The 16,565-nt window shown below is 39.4% G+C and overlaps 1 long non-coding RNA gene across 2 annotated transcripts in view; it reads right to left on the minus strand.

Annotated features, from left to right (window-relative positions):
* The window catches only part of LOC150058711 (uncharacterized), an 82,814-nt gene that overhangs the window by 30,798 nt on the left and 35,451 nt on the right, over positions 1–16,565 (minus strand). The window contains exon 3 of one of the 2 annotated variants that reach the window (XR_016536648.1): positions 515–677. The exons of the other annotated variant lie outside the window; for it this stretch is intronic. This is a non-coding gene — a long non-coding RNA (uncharacterized LOC150058711). Of the gene's footprint in view, positions 1–514; positions 678–16,565 lie in introns of those variants that run through there. 2 annotated transcript variants of the gene reach the window in all.

Consider the following 16,565-nt stretch of genomic DNA (forward strand, 5'->3'; position numbering starts at 1 on the left):
GATGGCTCCGTTGGTCACTCATCATTGTTTTCCTATGTTGTTTAGGCTCCACTAGTTTGAATATTTTCTGTCGTTTCTATGGTTGTTAACTGCTAAAACACCTTTTCATATGGTCATAGGGCACAGGGATTATTTTAATGTTTTTGTTGTTGGTTGGTTGTGGGGCTTGAACTCGGGGTCTGGATGCTGTCCCTGACCTTTTCAGTTCAAGGCCTTGTACCACGTCAGCCACAGCACCACTTCTACTTTTCTGGTGGTTGATGGAGATAAGAGTCTCATGGACTTTCATGCTTGGGCTGGCTTTTAACTGTGACCCTCAGATCTTAGCCCCCTGAGTAGCTAGGATTACAGGGGTGAACCACTGGTGCCAGGCTTATTTTAATGATTTTGTATTTGCTGAGACTTGCTTCATATTCAAGAATATGATTTGCTTTGGAGGAAGTTCCTCAAGCTGCTGAGAAAAAAACCTGTAATATGAAGCTGCTTTTCTAAATATTTTCATGCTTACCTTGATCTTCTGTGTGCAGAAGCACCTCTTGTAGTAATGACTTAATAGTGATAGTTTTTGCTTATTAGAGAATCTTTCCATTTCCCCTAAGATGAAATCTTGACTAGACAGAATATTCTGGATTGGCACTTGATTGAAGTACATTCTAATCCCTCCTTTCGTTGTATTTCTATTTTAAAAAATCTGCTGTTATTCTGATGGACCCTCCATCCTCCCTTTTATTTCTGCTTATAATGGGGCTTGAACACTAAGCCTCGGCACTGTCTCTGAGTTTTTCAGCTCAAGGATAATGCTCTAACACTTGAGCCATAGTTCCACTTCTAACTTTTTGGTGGTTAAATGGAAAAAAAGACTTTCATGGACTTTCTCATCTGAGCTGGATTAGAACTATGATCCTCAAATCTCAGTCTCCTGAGCAGCTAAAATCACTAGTGCCCAGATTTCCTTATTTTAAATCTGTTTTCCCTCTCTTGCAGTTTTCATTATATTTTCATTGTTCATTGTTCTCTGTGATTATTTTAACTATAATATGTTCAAAAGAGGTTATTTTCTGTACACTGTTGGGTAGTCTAAAAGACTCCTAGCTGGTTGGGCTTCTTTTTCAAGATGTGGGAAATGTCATGCTATTTCTTTTTTTCATATATTTTTATTGTAATTAATAGAAGGGTTACATTATATTCACCAAATAAAAGGTGCATTACTTCACAAACATTGATACCCTTTCTCACGTCTTGGTCCCCATTTCCCTCCTCCCACCCCCACTCCTTGTTTTCCCCCCTTCCCTATCCCATTTCAAAAAACCAAATAAACATATATACAATATATCAGATAACAAGGTAAAATACTATAACAATATGAGATAATTAAGGGACAGCAAAAGAGATGAGAGATAACATAGTACATTAAGGACAACAATCACTCATTATATGGATTTTGTTTCTATAACCTGGAGGTCCTTTCATTTAGCATCATATGTATCTAGGTTTTGCTCTATTGAAGAGCCCAAGGTTTCTACTAGTTATGACAAATGAGGGAAACCATTGAGCCTGTGTTCCTTTGAGTCTGGCTTACTTCACTTACTATGATTTTTTCTAAGTCTTTCCATTTTCTTACAAATGGGGCGATGTCGTTCTTTCTGACAGCAGCATAGAATTCCATTATGTATAAATACCACATCTTGTTAATCCACTCATCAACTGAGGGGCATCTGGGTTGGTTCCAATATCTTTGCTATGGTAAATAGTGCTGCAATGAACATCGTTGTGCTAGTGGATTTAGTATGTCCTTGTTTCTGGATGATTGGGTAAATGCCAGTAGTGGAATTGCTGGGTCATAGGGGAGCTCTATGTTTAGTCTTTTGAGGAACTGCCATACTGCCTTCCATAGTGGTTGAAGGAGTTTGCACTCCCACCAACAGTGTAGTAGTGATCCCTCCTGGCCACATCCCCGCCAGCATCTGTTGTTTTTGGATTTCTTGATCATGGCCATTCTAACTGGAGTGAGGTGGAATCTTAGAGGTGTTTTGATTTGCATTACTTTTATGGACAGAGATGTTGAGCATTTCTTCATGTGCCTATAGGCCATTCTTATTTCTTCTTCAGAGAAGACTCGCTTTAAGTCTTTGGCACATCTTTTAATTGGATGGTTGTTTCTTTGGAGATTAGTTTCGGAGTGATTCAATTTTTTGAGCTGTTGATATATTTTAGATAAGAGGCCTTTGTCTGTTGTATGGTTAGTGAAGATCTTCTAGTTAGTTTGCTAGCTATGTCCTTTGCCGTACAGAAGCTCTGCAGTTTAATACAGTCCCACTTATCCAATGTCATGCTATTTCTTTATGGAATATATTTCCTGTGCTTTTAGCTAACCTTTCTTCTCATAAGAATATAAATTTGGTCTTTTAATTGTCCACAGATCTTGCAAAATTACTTTGATATTTCTTCTACATTTTCTTCTGATTTTTCCACTATATTTATTTTGTCTTCAAGACCTGAAATTTTGTCTTCCATTCATTTCCTTTTTGGAGAGGCTTTCTATTTTTTTCATATCTTGGGATTCAGTATGATGGTTTTTTAGACTTTTTATCTCTTTACAGAGAACCTTTAGCATATCTCCATTGACTTCATTACTGTGTTAATTTTTTTGTGTCTTCTTTGACTTCATTTAGTTATTTGGTTATATTCTTTGATCTCATTTAGCTCTTTATTTGTATTTACTTGGAATTCATTTAGCTTTTTACCTGAGCTCTTGTGGAATTTTTTTGTTTTCTTTGTAGATCCTCCTTCATTTCACTAAACAATCTCTGAGCTTAGTACATCAAACTTCTCCTACTTCACTGTAATTCTGGTCTTCTGTTGTATAATTTTCTGGAGGTATTGTTTTTCCCTGCTTTCTCAGATTTCATATATTTTTGTATTGGGCTTTACTCATTTGAAGAATATTTGTAGTTTGTTCTTTTAGTTTCCTAAGTTTCCCCATGGTTATCTGTATTCTCCACTCTAATGGTTATTATCTCAGTTGGTAAGCAATTTCTAGCTTGGTTTTCTGACATTTGGGTGTATCTAAGCTCTAATAACTTTTCCAAATCAAAACCCAGTGAAATACATGTAGTAAAATATCATTTTAGCTTTGTGTACCCATCCAGACATGCAATATGTACCAGAGGCTGGAATTTTTTTGTATAGTAGGATAGAAGTTAGAACTAAGCGATTATGAGGAAGGAGAGTAGGGAATGGTTTAGGGCATAAGAAAGATAAGAGGAAAATGGAGTGTAATGGGCACAGGTATCAAACATACTCAGTGTAGATGAACTGTTCCACTGTGAAGAAGAGATATGTCAGGAGTTTCAAATAACTATAAAAATAATCATAGGGGTTAGGGAAAGTGAAAATTTTGGTACTAGTAAGAGAAATGAGAAAAATGAAAGATAGAAAGAAAAAACAAAAATTAGTTCTTCTTTCTTTCCTTTCTTCTTTGCTCCCTTTATTTCTTTTCTCTTCCTTTCTTCTCTCTATCCCTACATCTCTCTTTTATGCCTTAATTTGCCTTCTGTCTCTACACTGAGGAAATCTCAAGACTTAGAATTCAACTGGTAGCAGATAAAAAAGAAAGTAATAATACTGAAATCTACTAGCCAAATAATTTTCATGGATTTCCACTGCTCTTTTGAGAATTTGAGTGACATGAACTCTGTTTAAGTTAAGGGATCTTAATAATGGCAGCATGTCAATAAATTATTCTTCTAGAACAATTCCTAAACTTGCAGTCATTATTTTTGATGCCTCAAGCAATGTGATGTTAAAATTCTTATAAATTCTTATAAATTGTTTATGGTCTTCCACTTAAGTTGAAATTTCCTTCCAGAAAGACTATGGTATATTTAGAGTCAATGCCTATTTTATAGAGAACACTGCCTCTTCATAAAACAAAAAACTGCATTCTCATTATCTCACTACTAACAAGAATATAAAAGCAAAATGAGTATCATATAGGCCATTAGAAATACAACTTCAGAGTAGTTACCAAGACACAAACAGAAGAGTAACTACACATACATGGTGCCAGAAAAATCTGGACAGATATGACGGTTACAAGTTATTTAAAAGAAAGAATAGGAGTTGTGAATACAGGTACCATGGTCAATGACTAAATAATTTACAGTTTCTAATTAGTACACTGACAGATCATTTGTATATTTATTCAGCCTAAATACCAGCCACTAGTGTGCCAGATCCTCCCTTGTGCCAAGCACCCTGTAAAATAGTGTATGTAACAGAGAAACCAGTAGCAGAGGGCCTGCCACTGAGTGGGTTATATTCTTAGAGTAGGGTGAAATAACTCAAAGAAAACTACTATAGATATGTCCATTTGTTCCAATGTGATTGATATGTTATAGAGAAGTTGAACATTGGGGCATTGGCATATTTGTTTGCTTACAGATGGTAATAGATGTGGACAAAGCACACCCAGCTATGTCTAGCCAATAGAAACAAAAACACACATGGGAGCACAACTGGGCTCAGCCCCCATGTTCATGAGCCATAGCCAGCATTCTGACCTCACTTCTGATTTCAGAGGGCTCCTTCTAGCTCATGCCTACAATTTAGCAGCACCAATCCTGCCACTCCTATTTTCTCAAGCATACTTTAGATCATTCCAAGGCCTATTATCATATCTTGCACTTCTTCAAGTCTTAGGCATGCCCCACATATAAGATGATGCTAGCAGTTTTTAGTCAGCTTCTATTTTTGATGTGTCTCTTGTAAAGTTTGTTGGGTTTTTTTTGTTTTTTTTTTTTTTTTTGCCAGTCGTGGGGCCTGAACTCAGGGCCTGAGCACTGTTCTTGGACTTTTCTCAAGGCTAGAGCTTTACCACTTGAGCCACAGCAGCACTTCCAGATTTTTTCTATGTATGTGGTACTGAGGAATTTAATCCAGCTCTTTGTGCATGCTAGGCAAGCATTCTACCACTAGGCCAAATTCCCGGCCCTGGTAAAGTTTTTTGTATTCTGTCCTGATCCCACTCCTTCTATGAGTCTCACAGTGTTTATGTGATTTTGCATAGTGAATTATGGCATAATTGACTCTTATCACATGTTTCACAGAGGAAAAAATGGGAGGGGATCAGAGAAAGAAACATGCCAGGAAAGATATTCTCAGAAGGTTACTCTCCAGTAAAAAACTGAAGGAGGAATATGCAAGACTAAGTGTGAGGGAGAAGGTACAGACCAGGAACCTAAAAGTGTGTAGTTGGTGAATCAGGAGGAAAACTGACAGCAAAAAGAAAAACACGGCAAGTGGAGTCCAAATGGACATAGGCAGGATTCTGGAGTGTGGACAGCAACTTAAGAAGAATGAGGGGCCTAGCGGGAGACTGCTTGCCTAGCATGCATAAAGATCAGGGTTTGATTCCTCAGTACCACATACAGAAAAGGCCAGAAGTGGTGCTGAGGCTCAAGTGGTAGAGCTCCAGCCTTGAGAAAGTCCAAGGACAGTGCTCAGGCCTTGAGCTAAAGCCTAGAACTGGCCCCAAAAAAAATTTAAAAAAGAAGAATGAGAAGTTTTGGAATCTTAAAACAAGAGCACAGTGGCATGCACACCTTTAAGATACTCTAGTGATGTGTTTAGGAACAGACAGGAACAAGGGAGCCCATGAGCAACGGAGCAACACAGGTTGGTAAGAAACACCTCTTCCTTTGAACATTGGATGATATATTCCAAACATGGCCTAGATGAGTTTCTCTGGATGAGAGAATATGATGATGCTGGAAAGAACTCAGAATATATGATGTATCTATTTATCATCTTCACTGGCATCAATGCATACTATCATCACCATCATCATCGTAGTCTTCTCTAAAGGCTTTGAACACTTGCTAAGTGCTTTATATATACTAATTGCACTCAGCATGGAAAGGAAAGAATTTCTTTGAGTTATGCATATAGAAAGTAGTAGAGCAGCAATGGAAACCCACTAGGCCCAGAAAGAAGATTTTATCTTGATCTGTGTACACAGCACATGCACATGCAAATGCATACACACACACATTCACACAATATAAGGAGGCCATCAAAAACTGGCTGCAAAAACTGATTCCACATGGGCCTTCCTGCACAGAAATCCTCTAAGCCACCAGAAGCCATATTCTGAAGAGTCCTGCTCCCTTTCATCTTTACCTGAGCTGTCTACATGTTTGCTGCTCAATTTAAACATAGACTAGTCTCATCTATCTGTCTATCTTCTCCCCAGACAGGTCAGAGGTATTACAAATGGCAATATTTAGCTAGGATCTGGTGGCTCACACCTGTAATCCTAGCTAATCAGCAGGCTGAAACCTGAGCATCATGGTTCAAAATCAGCCTAGGCACGCCAGTCCGACATTCCGTGAGACTCTTATCTCCAATTAACCAGAAGAAAGCCAGAAGTGGCACTGTGGCTCAAGTGGTAGAGCACTAGCCTTGAGCTGAGGAGCCAGGGACAGCACCCAGGCCCAGAGTTCAAGACCTACAATCCCCCAAAAAAGAAAGAAATGGCAATACTTAGAAACCAGTAACAAAGACAAAGCACTCAAATTATCAGGAAATGTTTAAAAGAAAAATATACTTGATTCTAGATATTTCTCAGTATATTTACTTCAACAACAACAAAATAGTTAAACATCTGAATATCTGGATAGACAAGTTCTTTTTTTTTTTTTTTGCCAGTCCTGGGCTTGAGCTCAGGGCCTGAGCACTGTCCTTGGACTTTCTCAAGGCTAGAGCTCTACCACTTGAGCCTCAGCACCATTTCTGGCTTTTTTCTACATATGTGGTACCGAGGAATCGAGCCCGGGTCTTCATGCATGCTAGGCAAGCACTTTAACCACTAGGCCAAACTCCCAGCCCAATAGACAAGTTCTTTCACTCCCCTTCTGTCCAAGTAAAATGTTCAGGTTCTGAATGCTCATGATACAATAACAGAGAGACAGAATTAATGGCCCTGCAAGATGATACTTTGCAAAGAAATCAGAATAAATAGGGAAGAGGTATTGTTTGGATTCTAGCATTGATTCTATTTCTCCAAGTTGACACAGCTTCAAGGTGCAACACCTCCCATCATTGTTATCCCCATACCTATTAGGCAAACATTTACTTTGTGCTAGTCTAAATTTGGAGTTATCAACCTGTTCGTTGCCTTTCAGCAATGAAACCAGCTGGTAAATCTCCCTAAGTCCAAAGTGCACTATTTACAAGCACATCACTCTGTGTTTCAGGACAAACACAAGGCTTTCTTCCCAGATGTCATAGTAAAAGATATATTTAAATCTTTAAGAGAACAAAACATAATCGAGAATTTTTTCATGTAATTAATAGCTATTTAAAAATGCTACAGAAATGTGTCTTATTTCAACCTCTAAGGAAGATGTCCCTTACCATTCTGCCTGCCATGCACTACACAGAGAGGGAGAGAGACCTGGCAAGGAAGAGAAGTGATGGGCAATATGGGAACACAATGAGACCCCCTTCGAACATGAGGAGAGCTAGAATCTGAGGACAGCAGCAGAACAGTGGGGGTAGACCTTTCCCAGAACATATGCCCCGCTGAGCCTGAGCCACAGTGACGGCAGCATGGAGCACTGCAGAAGGAAAGTAGTCACTAAATGGTGCAAACATGGTCGGGCCCATCTGTCATAACAGTAGGTCCAAAGGCCACAGGTGCAGATGGCACTAAAAAGTAAAAATTACACTCGGCAGAGACCACTTGATACAACAGGAAGAAGCAAAATCTAGAATTGGTTTCCAATCAATAAATGGATAACGACAGTCTATTCATCTTTGGCACCTGTTGTTTCTTCCTTTCACTGGTTCACTATGAATAAAACTGTTTTATTTATAAAAGAAAATGTTGTGTGTACCCAGACCAGCCCTCCGCTATTGTGACTGAGGCAAAGTTTGTCTTTGTGTCCTGCCCAGCCAGCTGGCCACTGTTGCTGTATTTCTCTCTTACCAGGTGCCTGGCCTTTACTAGTACACTATCTCACTCCTACTCATGATTGAGACCTTCTCTCATTCTCCTGAGGAAAACTGTGATTTCACAATATTTCCTTAACAGTAGTTCAAAGCCCTGTGCTAAGCAGAGAGACAAAGTTGAAAGTTATGGCTGCAGAGTTGACATACGAGCATGGGGAATTTACACACATGAGACAACACACTGCCATAAACTGACATGTGGAAATCTGAACCTGGACAGCCTAGGGAAGAAGTAAAACTTGAACGATGACTTGAAAAACTATTAATCTGAATTGTAGGAAGAAAAAGAAGGGTGCTCCAAGAATACAACCTCAAGTCTGAAATTTGAAGGACTCAGGTTATGTTTAAAAAGTAATAACCGACATGCCACTTTGAATACTAAGCCCACCAATGATGTCTTAGTTCATTTTCTGCTGTTATAGTAGAACACCACAGACTGGGTAATTTATAAACAATGAAGTTTATTTGGCTCACAGCTCTGGAGGCTGAGAAGTCCAAGCGTATGGTGTGGGCATCTGGTAAAAACCTTCATGCAGGGTTAAAGCACGGCAGAATGGCAACAGAATACATGGAGCAGAGAGGAAACCAGCCCAACTCACTTTTCTAACAAATTCACTATTCTGATAACTAACCCAGTCCCTGGAGAATAACAATTTATTCAGGATGGCCAAGCCCTCAAATCCTAATCACTTCTTAACATCCTTTCAATGCTTTAATACTTGCAATTGTGATAAAATCAAAAAGCGTAAGTTTGGGAGGTACATAGCAAAGGACTAAGGTTTCATTGCAGAAAATTTCTTAGTCTCCAAATCCTTATCTCTTCCTCAGTAACATGAATATTCATTCAATCTTACATATCTACTAAAGATTTAATGTGTGTCAATGTCTGTGCTTGGAGTTCAGAATACAATTGAAGTAATGCCTACTTCAGACGATTTGGAATGGTAACAGGCAGATGATGAACTTAGCACAACAGTCTAGTAAGCAGCAGCTTGGACTAATAGGTACTGAAGGTAGTAATAGTGATGATGGGGTATGTATGGTGATAGTTCTGGTGCTGGTGGTGGCAGTGGTTCTGGTAGTGGTGCTGCTGCTTCTGTTGTTGATGATGGTGATGTCAGTAGTGGTGAGGGCAACAGTGATGAAGACAGCAGTTATAAATCAGATGGTGGTGATTAGGGGAAAGGTGAACATACTATGGGTTAAGCAGTTCACTATGCTAGGAAAGAAGGGACTGGGGCATTAGCATAGCAGGAGTGATGCCTGATTGGGACAGATGAAAAAGAAGGATGGAAAAAGTGAGATTAACCAGTATGTATTGTACTTATAATCTGGCTTGTGGAATTGAAACTGCTCTGTAAAGCTACTTGAAAATTTATTTTTTTCATATATTTTTATTGTAATTAATAGAAGGGTTACATTATACTCGCCAGATAGAAGGTACATTAATTCACATACACTGATACCCTTTCTCATGTCTTGGTCCCCATTTCCCTCCTCCCTACCCCCACCCCTCATCTTGTTTTCCCCCCTTCCCTAGTATTTGGTTATTTGAAATTGGTTATTTGAAATTGGAAATTTTATTTCTTTTTGCCAGTCCTGGGCTTGAGCTCAGGGCTAGCACTCTACCACTTGAGCCTCAGCACCACTTCCAACTTTTTGCTATGTATGCGGGGTGCCGAGGAATCTAACCTGGGTCTTCGTGCATGCTAGGCAAGCACTCTACCACTAGGCCAAACTCCTGGCCCCCTGGAAATTTTATTTTTTAAGAGCAATTTCTACCAAGGCTGAAAATACATAGGAGCCGGCTGCTGGTGGATCATCTAGGTAGTCCTAGATACTCAAGAGATTCAGACTTAAGGATCATGGTTAGAAGCCAGTTCAGGGGGGAAAAATGTCCATGAGATTCATATCCAATTAACCAACAATAAACAAAGTAGCTGAACACCAGTCTTGAGCAAAACCACTAAGCAAGAGCACACAATTCTGAGTTTAAGTCCTAGTACTGGCACACAAACACAAAACTGAAAAGAGAGGATATTGCCTATTTCACTACCTATAATCTATACTGGTGGAGAACTAATGACTTTAACAGATAAACTTTGAGGTGGAATTGCCTTTGTGGGTTACAAAGCACTCACTCACTCATCTACCTCAGTCTTCAATTCCTTTCTGCCAACTTCAAGGCAATTCCGACATGAGTTGAAGTTAATTCAACGGACTCATAACAGGAAAACATTAATATTAAAATATTCCTCTTTTCAGTTGTTTTTTGAAAACTTGGTAAGTGCTGATTAGAATGGTAGTAAAAGTTCTAGTCTCCAGTGGAGAAAGGATCACTGGGAGCACATGTGAAATAGCACTGCAATGCAGTCCCAACAAGTTGCTTCAAATGCATTCAATTTCTAAATCCCATTTTCTATTGACTATTGAAACTAGAAATGTATTCCCCTTGAAAAAACTTACTGTAGCATAAAATAAAATCTCACACAACAGGGAACTAATTTTGTAAGTCTAAGATAAATGAACAATTTTTATGAACTTATTACTAATACTCTTAGATTGTATAATGAACACCTCCCATATTTACGAACATATAGTTCTGTTTCCCTCTACTCTAAAATAGATATCATTGGCTACTGCCAAAACAATCTGAGTATAATCTTCAACATACCATTTTCCTCTTCCAAAATCTTCAGCATCACTCATGTCTAGAGTATTGCCCATCATAATGTCACAGTCCCGCAGAAGGTATGAGAGGAATCACTCGCTATCTCTCTCACCTCACAGCCATCCCCTCAGGAATGTCTGCCACCTCATCTATCATATGTCCCTTGTAGATGTTTGCTGCTCCATACTACCCTCTCAAAACAAAACTTGTTTTGCCTTTAGGAAGCTTTATGATGTAGATTTTACCCTAATGTAGTCTTGAGGGAAGAAGTGCAGATAGACAGCCTCAAAACATCAGAACAATGTCTTCAATATCATCATCCCTTTTTCTTTCCCAAACCCCAACAAATCTCACAAGAACTGTTCAAAACTGCCATACATTCTTATTCTTATTCTTTTCAACTCTAACTGGTTAGCTGATCCCCTGTCCCTTCTATAAAATATGTAGACATTCCTCTGAGATCATCCTCAAATCAAATGGAGACAACTGGGCGACATACATAAAGATAGGTATTGCATATCTCTATGCAGAAAAAGCAAACAAACAGAACTGATATCATGAGAATTGAAGGACTACTAGGGGCTAGGAAGAGGCTGTGGGGGAAGGAGAAAGAGGCAGTTTGGTAAAAGTCAGATGAGAAGGTAAACCTGCTCCATGTATAGTATAGACCTGTACAGAAAATCAAAGGACTATCCATTCATTTTTATGTAATTAACAAGCTAATAATTATAATTAAAATCTAAGGCTGAATATAGATTTCATATTTTAATTTTTGTCACAGAGGGACACTGAGTGAACTTAACACTTGATATACTGTGTGTGCCCTTCACCATATATTTTGCCCTCAAGCTTTTTATTCTTTGGTGGGAATAAAACCTTCTTAAGCAAAGAGCCTTTCCTAAACTGTTCACTATTGAAAATGAACATGCTGATCAACTGAAGAGAAGAGTAACTACAGAAGAATAGCGAGCACAGTGACTGAAGACATAAGAGTGAACAAGCTGAAGAAATCATTTCCGAACCATATGGCAGGGAGGCTGGAGAGTCTACTGTATGACTCACTGAGAGTCTCTCGTCAAGAGAACTCTACCAGAGCAAGTTTGTAAATATGATGTCACAGCATGTCCTGGCTGTGCCAGAATAGGACTTTGAGTCCTTTCTGTATGCCAAGATCACCATTTCCATCTCCCTAATACTGTCTGTCCTTCAACAGCAATTTATGAACACCTACTATGTGCCAAGCACTATTCTGAGGGCTGGGACAGAGAAGTGAGCAAAAGAAAGAAACACAAGTCTCTCTTTTACTGAGAAAATATACAAGGAGGAGCAAGCATATATGTATGCATACCTAGATACTCATGTGTGCTGAGTTATATACATTAGAGAAAGTCAAGTGGGGCTTGGAAACCTCCCTAGCAAGAGAATTGGTGGAAGCGATCATGGAGATTGCTAGCTTAGCAAGGTGCTTCAATGAGAAATTTATACTCCATTCCAAAGTCAGGACATAAGAGACTGGCAGAGGTGTCTAGGTGAGGGCTTAAGGGAGAGCCACACTGTGACTCAGGATACAGTACTGGGACCTGGTCCACATGAAAGAATTCACCCCAAGAGAAAAGAAAGGTGATTGATGACTAAGAACCTAACACAGACAGCTGTAATCAGCACCGCAGTAATAATCTCAGACAGTACCTCATATCACCCAGTCATCAGCCACACCTGTCCCTGTTGATAAAGGAAGCCACAAAGAATACTCCATAAAACTGAAAGTAAGTTTTGGTTTCATTTTGTTTTGCCAGGCTTGATCTCAGGGCCTGTGAACTGTCACTGTCCTTGGGCTTTCTCAAAGCTAATGTTTTACCACTTGAGCCAAGGCACCACTTCTGGCTTTTTCTGTGGATGTGGTACTGAGGAATCAAACCCAGGGCGTCTTGCATGCTAGGTGAGTATTCTACCACTAGGCCACTGGCCCAAGGAGTTTTTTTGTTGTTGTTGTTGTTGTTATTTTTAAGTCACTCAGAAGATGGGAACTAGGAGCAAGATAATCTACATCTCTAACAGGCAAGTGTTGGACAGCCAGAATTAATCCCCATGGAGATTATCTTTTATAATAGATTTCTTCTGGGGAATAGCCAAGCATGTAGTTTTGTTTTTCAAAACTCTGCAAAAGCAAGATGTGAAGAATGGAAGAAGCTATGGAAGCTCATTGATTCCAGGTGTGATGATGGAAGGGGGCCACCAGGAAACCCTCCAATCATCTTGGTGGCCTCAGTCCCCCTCCAATGGTTGGTGGATGAGGAAGCTAAATGCTCTAAAAAGCAGGCAACTTGACATGCACATTCATAGAAGGTAAATATCAAGAATGGAAGGCTGACCACGTTGGATAAGAAGATGGATGTGTAAGTCTAAACAAGGATTGCTCTGGGTCCTACTAGGTGAATGAGGTCATGCTGGGAATTCCCCCATCAGGGATCTAGCCTGACTCAGAGAGCTCAATAAATACATGTTTGTCTCATTCTTTTTGTATAGTTTATTAAAGTACTAACATGGCTTTAATAAGTAAATATTTTAGGTTGCAAAATTTGACTCTGAATCTTAAGATATAGTAAATTTAAAACCACTAAACCTAAAGGAAATAAAAGCTGAACTGTACTGTATTAAAAAAAGGGGACAGGAGTTTAGCCTAGTGGTAGAGTGCTTGCCTAGCATGCACGAAGACCCAGGCTCAATTCCTCGGTACCACATATCTAGAAAAAAGCCAGGCTGGGCACAGTGGCTCATGCCTGTAATTCTAGCTACTCAGGAGGCTGACATCTGAGGATCACGGTTCAAAGCCAGCCCAGGGACTAAAGTCCATGAGACTCTTATCTCCAATTAATCACCAGAAAACCACAAGTGATTGGTAGTTAATTGGAGGTAAGAGTCTCATAGACTTTCCTCCTCAGGCTGGCTTCAAACCATGATCCTCAGATCTCAGCCTTCTGAGTAGCTAGGATTGCAGGCATAAGCCAACAGCACCCCTGCTAACTTTTCTTCCATTTATTTTTGCTTTTTGGCTTTTGATTTTACATTAAAGTGAGATTCTCCAAGGTCTGACAGATTTTAATTAGCATAATGCCCACAGGTTCATTCATAGCAGGATCTCCTCTTTAAAGGTTGAATAATGTTTCATTTTATAAATGTGTTAATGCCTATCCATCCAATCACAGAAACTTAAGTGTTTCCATCCCTTGGGTTCTGTTAAAAAAAATTGCTTCAGTATGCATTCAAGTTCAAATATTGCTTTACATCCTTTGAGTATAGACCCCAAACTCTTCTCATAGGTATTAGGTTGTATCTCATGGTTTTGATTCTTTGATCCACATTCATAAGTATGTTATTTAATTTACACATATTCATGAATCTTCTAATATTCATTGTGTTATTGATTTCTAATTTTATTTGGTTGTGATTAGAAACAATACTGAATATAATTTCATTTTTCTTGTACTTGTTAACACTTGTTTTGTGACCTAATGTATGATTTATCCTAGGGAATGTTCAATTTTCATTAGAGAAGAATGTTCTGATGTTATTGAACAGAAAGGTAGGTGTGTGTTTGTGTGTATGTCCCTTGTAATCTAAGGCGAGGTTCAAGTTCAGAATTTTATTAATTTTGTCTGGATGACTTAACCATTATTAAAAAATAATAGAACAGAGATTCCATTATTATATAGCTATCTACTTCTCCTTTTGTGTCCATTAATACTCGATATATATGATAGGTGTGTCACTGTGGAATGCACATAATATATGTTCCATCCTCTTAATTAATTGGCCAACTTGTTATTAAGTGATTATCTTCTTTATCTCCTGTAAGCATTTTTTACTTTAAGACAATTTTACCTGATATAAATATAGCAACTCTTGCTTTGATTACTTTTTGCCTTGAATATTTCTTCCATGTCTTCACATTCAGCTTATATGTAGCATTAAAACCAAAATGGATCTTTGTAGCGTTAAAATTTCTTCATATATTTAAATATCCTTTTGACTGAATAGTTCGGTCCATTTACTCTCAGGGTTATTATTAATGATAGGTAAAGACTCTCTCTAGCTATTCTATTATTGTCTGATTAGTATGTAGTTCCTTTATTCCTTTTTTCCTCTTATCTACTTCTGTTCATTTTTCTGTGGTGCTAAGCATTGGTTCTTTTTCTTTTTCATTTTTATTTTGTGGCTACTTTAGAGCTTACATAGAACATCTTACAGGTATAATACATGTGCTATTTTAACTGACAACTTGAGCTACACACAAATAGCTGAGAGGATTCCACTTAGTGTAGGATCTACCATGGCCATAGGTAGCCAGAGTGGTACTATATTCCAGAATACATATTCGTCAAGTGGGAGCCCTGGGCTCAGGGTTCCATTTAGCTCCTGTGGATACATGGTAGCAAGTTCACTCTGTGAAGCAAGGATGGACAAGCCAAATGTGACTATATCAAACCCAAAGCAGATATGTGTGCATATATGACTCTTACACTAGTGTCTGAGATATAGTACTGGCATGGCACTTTAGAAAAAAAGATCTTTTAGGGGACTGGATCCCAGGAAGCATGGCATACATACAATTCAGATCCAGTAGTCAACAGAGTACACTGGTGGTAATGGGGCACTCGGAGAGGGGCACTGCACAGTGGTGACTCCAGATTGTGGAGTTGTGAAACACAGCAAGACCAGATGCCTCTGTTGTTTGATTCTCAGAGCAGCAGAGCAATGATGGTTCCACTCCTACCAGAGCCCAAGCACTTAGAAGCTTCTACTCTAGGCATCAGGTCCAGATCCAGGGATGTGGTACATTGAAGCTTCTTGGTCCAGATGGTGGCATGTCACAGCTTAGCCAAGCCAGTTTCCCCGACAAGCAAGATATCATGTCAGCTAAGACACTAGAAAGCATTGCTCTGATGATCTGGGTTCCTTGTAGCAAAGGATGCAGGGCACAGATAGGCCTGGAAGTCTGCACCCTGGCTCACAGGGATTCTTGGGAAGCAAAGTACCTGGTCTGTTCAGGCAACAAAGAAAAGCACTGCTACTCTGTTGGACGTAGATATCGTGAAACCAGACACAGGGTACAGTAGTGAGCCAGGGGCAATGGACAGTAGTAACTGGAAGGTGGAGAGAGACAACTTCCTAGGCAGCTTGTCCCTATGTAGTAGACAGACTTAGCAGTTCAGCTGGAGAATAGTAGAATGTACTCTGTGTGTGTGTGTGTGTGTGTGTGTGTGTGTGTGTGTGTGTGTGTATGTGTACGTGCACGCACATTGCAATATCAGCAGAGCCTTGTGACAGAAGAATGCAATAGGCACTGGTACCAGAGAAAAACATGCTCTAGGAATGACTCTGATTTCAAAATGGTGCAATGCAGTAGCAGCTTGAGTCACAGGCTGTAAGTTGAGATGTATATGGAGAAATGCAGCATATAAAACTCCAGGTAGGGGGTGGAGGGTGTGGGGGGGAGGGTAATGGGTACCAAGACATGTGAAAGGGTATCAATGTATGTGAATTAATGCACCTTCTATCTGGCAAATATCATGTAATCCTTTTACTAATTTCAATTAAAAAAAAAACTCCAGGTAGGATCCTAAGCAAGGCTTCGCCTATAAGGACTACAGGAATTTCCAATAGTGAAGATTATAAACAGCTAGCTGCTGGTACAGAGAACCGCTGGTTCTTCCTGCTTACTTCCCTTTGGGAAGAAGTTCCTCCAGTTTCGACCTGATCCTAACTTTGGGTGGGGAGATATAGGTGAGGATTCCTTCCCTTCCTATTTGACCTACCTGAGTTTCCCATTTCCTTGGGGTTTACAGTACTCCCTTGCTGTATTCATACTTTTTCTGCACTG

This window comes from Megascapheus bottae, chromosome 9 (assembly GCF_031878675.1).
Source record: "Megascapheus bottae isolate mThoBot1 chromosome 9, mThoBot2.hap1, whole genome shotgun sequence".
Lineage (NCBI taxonomy): Eukaryota > Metazoa > Chordata > Mammalia > Rodentia > Geomyidae > Megascapheus > Megascapheus bottae.